Raw genomic sequence first — 9,672 nt, 5'->3', positions numbered from 1 at the left:
TTTTGGGTAGAACTATTTGAAGTTACAAAGAACTTAAGAGTAAGTGGAGCTTTGCCTCATGGCCGTTCTGTGAATCAAGTTGTCTCGAGATTCTTTGTTCTACTATTCCTTGAGTAATTTTTCTCTCAACGAAATCTATATACTAATAAGTCACAATTTCTTTTCCATATAAGTTCAGCGTAAGTCATGAAATGTAGGTCTTGAAATATGACAATATCTAAGTGGTGGTATAAAACATAGAATGTCTTGAAATTTGACAATATAAACGACAGTAGCAAAAACGGCGCGGCAAGACGCGCCAGGTCCATCTAGTAACATATATAGACGAAGATCGTTGCAGTTGAACAGATGTTTCAATTGTAAGAGACCACCGCCTATCGACTCTGGTACGTTGAATAACATATTTCATTGCGTAGGCAGGTACGCAGATAGCATCTCAAAGTAGACAAAAGTGTATTTTCTTTCTGGAGTAGTGGAAAAATTATCCTATTCTAAACCTCATCTTCCTCTTTAATGAGAGATGCAAAATAAGAAAGCGAAGTAAGGGTGCCCTATGGGTATTTGATCTTGCCCACTGCGCCTTTTTTTCATGGGAAAAAAGGAAATATGATTTTCTTCATTAATTGAATCCATAGCTTCCGCCTTGACAGGGCGGGACAGATTGAACTACAACCCCGCGGGTGAGGTGGCAACACCAAAAACGCTTGAGGGTGAAAACTTCAGATGATGGTAATTTTTTGCCCTTTTTTTTAAAAAAACCTGAAGGGCCACATGCCACCTGTAGTTAAGAAAATCATGTGCTTAACTGTTTTTCCGTTGCCACATCATCCCGACAGCCTCCTAGATGGGTCCCTCGGTCAGCTTCAGCATCAAATTGTGATCAAAGCAAGTTTAACGCAAAATCTACCGAATAGTGGTCACATTTTCCTGCGCTATGAAGTTGTGGTGTTTCGAACATTTTTCATGCTCATCTTCATTGCTGAGGTGGTGGAAGGAGGAATAGGGCGCTAGGATCTAGTGCTCCAAGGGAAGACCATGCTATAGATAGTCGCAGAGTTCCTCAATGGTGGGGATTTTGCGCCCCCGTTATCCAAGGCCGATGCGCCCACTCAGCGTTGCGGTGTTGCGTGCACTGTAACCTATTCAACCTCGTGGCCGGCGTGCCACTAGGAGACCCTTTAGCAATGAGGTGTCCATTGTCTCACCGTCTTAAAGTGGTGTTGTCCCCGGCGGAGAAGGATAAACTTGCCTTTTCCAATCTTTGGCTTAGATCCTTTGTGTAAAATTTGAGGGCTGGCTTAAACTTTCTTTGTTTCATGCGGTCCTCCCTGTAAAGAGTTTTTTTTTGAAACGGGGGCAAATAGACTTTGCCCCGATCGATTAATTAAGGATAAGTTTGAAGTTTACAAGACTGTAACATCGAATTTATTACATAGCTTTACTCTCCCCGCATCAAATCTCCCAAGCGCTTGGCTCCCGCCAAAACCCACAATCTCGCCTCGAACTTTATCCTATCGAAAACTATTTGTGAGGGAGCAAGCTTGTCACGGAAAACTCTTGCATTGCACTCGCACCACAGTTCCCAAGCAGATACCAACAAGGTAAGAGAGGCCATAGTTTGCGGTTGGCCGTTGCTTCATGCGACATTCTCCTCCACCATTCCGCAATAGAGAGACCCGCCCAATGCCATGGAACAAGCTCCGGGATGCTGATAACCCACAAGTATAGGGGATCGCAACAGTCTTCGAGGGAAGTAAAACCCAAATTTATTGATTCGACACAAGGGGAGGTAAAGAATACTTATAAGCCTTAACAATTGAGTTGTCAATTCAGTTGCACCTGGAAAAGCACTAGTAACAGGGGTGATGTGAAAGCAGCAGTAATATGAGAGCAATAGTAACAGTAACACAGCAGCAGTAGCAGTAACACAGAGGCAATGGCACTAGAAAATAGTTGATACTACTTCCAATGACATATATGATCGAGTATTTGATGATGAAATATGGACCGGAGTTAGCAGCTATCTACACTAGTGGTAACTCTCCAATAACAAGTGACGAGTGTTGGGTGAACAAATTACAGTTGGGCAATTGATAGGATTGAAATAGTATTAAGACAAAACATCAAGATTATTAATCATGTAGGCATGTTTTCCATATATAGTCATACGTGCTCGCAATCAGAAACTTGCATAACATCTTTTGTCCTACCAGCCGGTGGCAGCCGGGCCTCTAGGGAATCTACTGGTAATTAAGGTACTCCTTTTAATAGAGCACCGGAGCAAAGCATTAACACTTGGTGAAAACATGTGATCCTCATATCTAAGCCTTCCCCTCCAGTTATCCCGATTCTTTGTCACTACGGGGCCTCGGGTTCCGGACATAGACATGTGCAAACAACTTGTAGATACAATCTAAGCAATAAGTATAGAGCTTAAATCTAAGATCATGCCACTCGTGCACTAGTGAAAAGCATTAAACACAACAAGATTGCAGCAACAATAACTTCACAAACTTATATAGATAGACTGATCATAATGTAACAATTCATCGGATCCCAACAAACACAACACCGATTACATCAGATGAATCTCAATCATGTAAGGCAGCTCATGAGATCATTGTATTGAAGTACATGGGAGAGAGAGTACCAACTAGCTACAGCTAGAACCCGTAGTCCATGGGGGAACTACTCACGGAGCATGATGGAGGCGGTGGCGTTGATGGAGATGGCTTTCGGGGCACTTCCCCGTCCCGCGGCGTGCCGGAACGGAGACTTCGCCCCCGAAACGGAGTTTCGCGATGGCGGCGGCGTCCCTGGAGTCTTTCTGGAGTTTCGTCAATTGGTATCGGGTTTTTAGGTCGCGAGGGATTTTATAGGCGAAGAGGCGGCGCAAGGGGGTGCCTGGGGGCCCACACCATAGGCTGGCGCTCCCCCCTATAGGCCGTGCCGCCCTGTTGTCTGGGAGCCCTGGGCCTCCTCTCCGGCTCCCCTTCGGTGTTCTGGTCCGTCTCGGTGAAATAAGATGTTTGGCTTTTGTTTCGTCGAATTTCGAGAATATTGCCCGAACAACCTTTCCGGAACCAAAAACAGCGAAAACGAGAGCGGCACTTCGGCATCTTGTTAATAGGTTAGTTCCGGAAAATGCATAAAAACATTATAAAGTGTGAGCAAAACATGTAGGTATTGTCATAAAACTAGCATGGAACATCAGAAATTATAGATACGTTGGAGACGTATCAAGCATCCCCAAGCTTAGTTCCTACTCGCCCTCGAGTAGGTAGACGATAAAAGGAATAATTTCTGTAGTGACATGCTACTTACATAATCTTGATCATACTATTGTAAAGCATATGATATGAATGAATTGACTCAAGGCAACGATCTATAGTTTGCTAACAAATAGATAACATATAGCAAAACTTTTCATGAATAGTACTTTCAAGACAAGCATCAAGAAGTCTTGCATAGGATTTAACTCATAAAGCAATAAATTCAAAGTAAAGACATTGAAGCAACACAGAGGAAGATTTAAGTTTCAGCAGTTGCTTTCAACTTTCAACATGCATATCTCATGGATAATTGTCAACACAAAGTAATATGATGAGTGAAAATAAGCAAGTATGTAAGAATCAATGCACAGTTGACACAAGTGTTTGCTTCTAAGATGCAAGGAAGTAGGTAAACTGACTCAACATAAAGTAAAAGAAAGGCCCTTCGCAGAGGGAAGCATGGATTAAATCATGTGCTAGAGCTTTTTAAGTTTGGAAATCATATAGAGAGCATAAAAGTAAAGTTTTGAGAGGTGTTTGTTGTTGTCAACGAATGGTAGTGGGCACTCTAACCCCCTCAACAAACAGACTTTCAAAGAGTGGCTCCCATGAAGGACGTTATCTCTACCAGCAAGGTAGATCATCCCTCTTCTCTTTTGTTTACACATGTATTTTAGTTTTATTTATGGATGACACTCCTCCCAACCTTTTGCTTTCACAAGCCATGGCTACCCGAATCCTCGGGTGCCTTCCAACATTCACATACCATGAAGGAGTGTCTATTTGCAAAATTAAGTTGCTTACTGATGAATCAGGGCAAAACATGTGAAGAGAATTATTAATGAAAGTTAATTAATTGGGGCTGGAAACCCCGTTGCCGACTCTTTTTGCAAAATTATTGGATAAGCGGATGAAGCCACTAGTCCATTGGTGAAAGCTGCCCAACAAGATTGAAAGATAAAACACCACATATTTCCTCATGAGCTATAAAACATTAACACAAATAAGAGATAATAAAGGTTTGAACTGTTTAAAGGTAGCACATGAAGTATTTACTTGGAATGGCAGAAAAATACCACATAGTATAGGTAGTTATGGTGGACACACATGGCATAGGTTTTGCCTCAAGGTTTTGGATGCACGAGAAGCATTCCCTCTCATTACAAGGCTTTGGCTAGCAAGGTTGTTTGAAGCAAACACAAGTATGAACCGGTACAGCAAAACTCACATAAGAACATATTGCAAGCATTATAAGACTCTACACTTTCTTCCTTGTTGCTCAAACACTTTTACCAGAAAATATCTAGACCTTAGAGAGACCAATCATGCAAATCAATTTCAACAAGCTCTACGGTAGTTCTCCACTAATAGGTTCAAACTACATGGTGCAAGAGCTTAATCATGATCTACTTGAGAGCTCAAAACAATTGCCAAGTATCAAATTATCCAAGATAATATGAGGCATTTTCTGTTTCCAACCAAATAACAATAAGTGCAATAGCTTCCAACTTTTGTCATGAACCTTAAAAGTAAAACGAAGAACACCCGTGTTCATATGAAAAAGCGGAGCGTGTCTATCTCCCACACAAGGATTGCTAGGATCCGATCTTATTCAAACAAAAATAAAAATAAAAACACACATACGCTCCAAGTAAAGCACATAAGATGTGACCGAATAAAAATATAGTTTCACTAGAGGTGACCTGATAAGTTGTTGATGAAGAAGGGGATGCCTTGGGCATCCCCAAGCTTAGACAGCTTGAGTCTTCTTGAAATATGCAGGGGTGAACCACGGGGGCATCCCCAAGCTTAGACTTTTCACTCTTCTTGATCATATATCATCCTCCTCTCTTGACCCTTGAAAACTTCCTTCACACCAAACTTCTCATAAACTTCATTAGAGGGGTTAGTACTCAAAAAACTTTAATCCACTTTAGTCCTGTAGTGACACATTGCAAGAACTCAATAAAACATTAGCTACAGCTCTCCATGTCTAGAAAGCCTTGCTTAAAGTCCACAAGTGACAGAATCTGTCAAAAACAGAACAGCCAGTAAACACGAATTTTTTAGTGGTACTTCCGTTGCTCAAATCAGAAAACTCAAAAATAATGAAAGTTGCGTACATATCTGAGGAACACGCATGAAAATTGGCAGAATTTTTTGGTTCTCCTGAAGAGAGATCTACTCAAATTCGTGACAGCTAAAAATCTGTTTCTGTGCAGGAATCCAAATCTAGCATCAACCTTCTATTAGAGACTTTACTTGGCACAACAATGCAATAAAATAAAGATAAGGAGAGGTTGCTACAGTATTAACAACTTCAAGACACAACAAAACAGTAGCAAAATAAAGACATGGGTTATCTCCCAAGAAGTGCTTTCTTTATAGCCATTAAGATGGGCTCAACAGTTTTAATGATGCTCACATAAGGATGAGAGTTGAAACGAAGAGAGCATCAAAAGCAAGTTCAAAACACATTTAAGTCTAACCCACTTCCTATGCATAGGAATCTTGTACACAAATAAATTCATGAAGAACAAAGTGACAAGCATTGGAAGATAAAACAAGAGTAATTTCAAAATTTTCAGCATGTAGAGAGGTGTTTTAGTACCATGAAAATTTCTACAACCATATTTTCCTCTCTCATAATAATTTTCAGTAGCTTTATGAATAAACTCAACAATATAACTATCACATAAAGCATGCTTTTCATGATCTACAAACACATAATTTTTATCAAGCTCAAAAATAATGGGATTAAAACTTTCAAACCCACTGATGTCTACGCACGCTTCTATTCCTGTAGACAGTGTTGGGCCTCCAAGAGCAGAGGTTTGTAGAACAGCAGCAAGTTTCTCTTAAGTGAATCACCCAAGATTTATCGAACTCAGGGAGGTAGAGGACAAAGATATCCCTCTCAAGCAACCCTGCAATCACGATACAAGAAGTCTCTTGTGTCCCCAACACACCTAATACACTTGTCAGATGTCACTACAAGAGAATTGGCATGTAGAGACACTATTTTGGTCTAGTAGAGACACTTAAATTGCTCTTATGTAGTTCTAGAGGCACTTTCCATATTGTCTCAAAAGTGTCACTACGGGCGGTGTCTCTACGTGCTAAGGACAATAGTAATAATGTCTTTACATTTTAGAAGACATAAAATAGGCATTATATTGTGTCTCTAGTGTAAATAAATGTGAAGAAACATGTGAAAAGCAATACTCGAACTCATGACCTTAATGATTAAGACTTAATCCATTAACCATCTCACCCTTTCACAAGTATATGTTGATACTTGGAACAAATTTCTAATTAGTATTGCCCACCATGGCCCAAACATAGAACAAATGTCTCTAGAGAACAAGCAAAATGCCTCAAACATTGCCTCTAGAGGAAAAGTAAAGACATAAAATCAAGTGTCTCATGGATTGCCTCTTGATAACTTACCCGTGACACTTTTGGAGTGTTTCATAAGTTGTCTATAGAATGAAAATTGCAATACCTTACAGGAATGTCTCAACTAATGTCCCTACATTTGAGACTATTTCTGAAGTGTCTCAAAAAGTGCCACTACAATATGCAAAGTGTCTTAATGTGATTTTTAATGAGGCAAAGTAGGAAGTGTCTCTAGTAAAATGTCTCTATGGACGATTGTTCTGTCAGATGTATAGGTGCACTAGTTCGGCGAAGAGATAGTGAAATACAAGTAATATGGATGATTGTAAGTAGTAATTGCAATCTGAAATAAAGATGGCAGCAAGCAAACATGTAACAGAACTTGATGGAAACGGAGTTTCAATGCTTAGAAACAAGGCCTAGGGATCATACTTTCACTAGTGGACACTCTCAACATTGATCACATAACTGAATAAACAAATACTACTTTCTCTACACCCTCTTGTTGGATGACAAACACCATTCATTGTGTAGGGCTACAAGAGCTCCCTCAAGCCGGAGTTAACAAGCTCCACAACATTTGGTGTTCATATTTAAGTAACCTTAGAGTGCATGATAGACCATTGCAATTTAGACCGAGTACTAACATAGCATACACACTGTCAACAATAGCTATGAAAGGGGGAATAGATCGCATCAATACTATCATAGTAATAGTTAACTTCATAATCTACAAGAGATCACAATCATAGTTTATACTAAGTACTACATGATGCACATACTGTCAACATTACATCATGGAGGAGGAATAGACTACTTTAATAACATCACTAGAGTAGCACATAGATGATATTCAACTAGATCACAAAGCTCATGATCACATAAAGATCACATGGGAGAGAGATGAACCACATAGCTACGGTACAGCCCTTAGCCTCAGGGGAGAACTACTCCCTCCTTATCATGGGAGACAGCGATGGCGATGAAGATGGCGGTGGTGTCGATGGAGATGACTCTGGGGGCAATTCCCTGTCCCGGCAGGGTGCCGGAACAGAGACTTCTGTCCCCCGAATTGGAGTTTCGCGATGGCGGCGGCATTCCTGGAGTCTTTCTGGAGTTTCGTCAATCGGTGTCGAAGTTTTAGGTCACGAAGGCTTAAATAGGCGAAGAGGCGGAGTCGGAAGGGTCCTGGGGCCACCAGACCATAGGGGGGCGCCCCCCCTTGGCCGCGCCGCCTTGTGGGGTGGGGACCCCCTGGCTCCTCTCTGGCCCCTCTTCGGTGCTCTGGAAGCTTCCGGGGAAAATAAGATATTGGGCGTTGATTTCGTCCGATTCCGAGAATATTTCCTTTGTAGGATTTCTGAAGCCAAAAACAGCAGAAAACGACAGTCGGCTCTTCGGCATCTCGTCAATAGGTTAGTGCCGGAAAATGCATAATAATGACATAAAGTGTGTATAAAACATGTGAGTATCATCATAAAAGTAGCATGGAACATAAGAAATTATAGATACGTTTGAGACGTATCACCCACTTTTATCAATAATATAACAAGATGATTGATCATTCTCAAGAGATATGGGACTCCTAGATAAAGTCAAGACCTTTCCAATCCCATTTTCATTAGTAGTACAATTAATATTATCAAGTAACATAGGACCATCATCTAGAGATTTATCATAAACATTTGCCAAGCAAAACTCTTTAGTACCATGCATTTCGACATCAGGCACAAACAAAGCATTATCATAAGATTTATCAAAATAGCATGGATTATCATAAATAACAATAGCATAATTATTCTCACAAGTTTTACTCATAGGGAATATTTCAAGAGAATCCACAGGAACATAACATTCATCCTCCTTTGGTAAGCATGGAGGACAATCAAATAGTGTAAGAGATAAAGAGTTACTCTCATTAGAAGGTTGGCATGGGTAGCTAATCCATTTTTTCCTCCTTTTGTTCATCATTCTCCTCTTCTTTTTCATCCAATGAGCTTTCAGGTTCATCAATTTCTTCTTCTTTTTCATCCAATGAGCTTTCAGGTTCATCAATTTCTTCTTCCACTGGTTCCTGCAAATTGTCGCTGTAACTTTATATGCAAAATTAAGGATAGAAGAGACATAATCTTTAAGGTCCTTACAAGCAACACAGGTTTCATAATTCTTAGACATGAAGGATTCTATTTCAGAGGCTCCCATAAATAAGACAAATTGTTCTACCTCTTCGAACCCAAAATGAATATAGTTATTCAAATTATAGTTCTTAGTTAAAACTTCTTCACTAAAGCCACATTGGAATTTCAAATGTTTAGTATCATGTTTAGAGCAACAGTTTATATCATGGCGTTTAAGCAAGATTTTAGCAATTGTATTCAATTTTTCTATCACAGCACTCATGACTTTACCCGTTCTTGATTCTCTATAATTCATACATATTTCAATAAGCTCCAAATAGGTTGTGGGTTCTCCCATAACAACAGTTTTTAATTTTTCGGTTTTTCAAATTTTTATGGATTTTTGGGTATATAAGAAAAATAAAATAAGACAAAAAGAAACTAGACAAAAATAAACTAAGCAAAATAATACTAGACAAAAATAAACTAAGCACAAATAAACTAGACAAAACTAAACTAAGCAAAACAAAATAAAATAAAATAAAAACAGAGAGAGAGGTAGAGTGTACTCCCCAGGTAAACTTATGAGTAGAGCTATGCCTCCCCGGCAACGGCGCCAGAAAATAGTCTTGATAACCCACAAGTATAGGGGATCGCAACGAGTCTTCGAGGGAAGTAAAACCCAAATTTATTGATTCGACACAAGGGGAGGTAAAGAATACTTATAAGCCTTAACAAGCTGAGTTGTCAATTCAGCTGCACCTGGAAAAGCACTAGTAACGGGGGTGATGTGAAAGCAGCGAGTAATATGAGAGCAATAGTAACGATAACACGGCGACGATAAGCGGTAACACGAGAGGTAATGGCACCAGAAAATAGTTGAT

Source organism: Lolium rigidum, chromosome 7, assembly GCF_022539505.1.
Source record: "Lolium rigidum isolate FL_2022 chromosome 7, APGP_CSIRO_Lrig_0.1, whole genome shotgun sequence".
NCBI classification, from domain to species: Eukaryota; Viridiplantae; Streptophyta; class Magnoliopsida; order Poales; family Poaceae; genus Lolium; species Lolium rigidum.
This window is presented reverse-complemented; position numbering follows the sequence as displayed.